The sequence below is a fragment of the Trachypithecus francoisi genome, unplaced genomic scaffold (genome assembly GCF_009764315.1).
Source record: "Trachypithecus francoisi isolate TF-2019V2 unplaced genomic scaffold, Tfra_2.0 Lachesis_group5, whole genome shotgun sequence".
NCBI classification, from domain to species: Eukaryota; Metazoa; Chordata; class Mammalia; order Primates; family Cercopithecidae; genus Trachypithecus; species Trachypithecus francoisi.
In genome coordinates this window covers 147106382-147107536 of record NW_022681470.1, presented here as the reverse complement: position 1 = coordinate 147107536, position 1155 = coordinate 147106382, and positions in this window count along the sequence as shown.

The following is a 1155-nucleotide window of genomic DNA, read 5'->3' as shown; positions in this document are numbered from 1 at the left end:
ACAGGAATTCACAGTCCACCAAAGTTTAGGTGACCTTCAGGGAGCTGTTCTTTCATTTTTATGTTTTTGAGACGTAGTCTCACTCTGTTCCCCAGGCTGGAGGGTAATGGTGTTATCCCAGCTCACTGCAACCTCCATCTGCCGGGGTCCAGCGATTCTCATGCCTCTGCCTCCTGAGTAGCTGGGATTACTGCCACCATGCCCAATTTTTTTTTTTTGTATTTTTAGTAGAGATGGGGTTTCATCATGTTGGCCAGGCTGGTCTTGAACTCCTCACCTCAAGTGATCCACCTGCCTCAGCCTCCCAAAGTCCTGGGATGACAGGCGTGAGCCACCACACCTGGCCCAGGGAGCAGCTTCTATGTTCACGACAAAACCCTGTGCAGCATCCTAGGGTTGGGGCCGAGAGAGGCCCGAACGCTTTCTGGGTTCCTTCCTGCCTGGGACCATTCTCTCAACTGGAGCCGATGCGAAAGGGAGGTGCCTTTGGTTACAGAATACAGAATTTACAGAGTTACGATATGCTAGAAAAGCAACAGGCAAGGCCAGGCGTGGTGGCTCACCCCTGTAATCCCTGTACTTTGGAAAGCCGAGGCGGGCAAATCACCTGAGGTTGGGAGTTCGAGACCAGCCTGACCAACACGGAGAAAACCCGTCTCTACTAAAAATACAAAAAGTTAGCTGGGCGTGGTGGTCCATGCCTGTAATCCCAGCTACTCGGGAGGCTGGGGCAGTAGAATCACTTGAACCCGGGAGGTGGAGGTTGTGGTGAGCCAAGGTCGCGCCACTGCACTCCAGCCTGGGCATCTAGGGCAAAACTCGTCTCAAAAAAAAAAAAAAAAAAGAAAGAAAGAAAAGAAAAGCAACAGACCATACGATCACTCTCTGCTGAGGACCGAGGCATCTCACCCCACCCTGGGATGACCCTCTGCACCAGGACGCAGCTGGGGGTGGAGGCAGAGGGAAGGGAGACAGCAGAGGGTAGAGGCTGAGTGTCCGGAACCTCCCACGACCCGTGACCCAGGAAGTGCGGCTCCAGGTGTCGCCGGGACTTCCTCACAAGCAGCGCAGGTGCCGTGCCAACTCCGTGGCAGGGGTTTTCTTGAGGTCTGGGGTTGGGGGTATCGGTGGCGCCAAGGGCAACACGCAGACAGA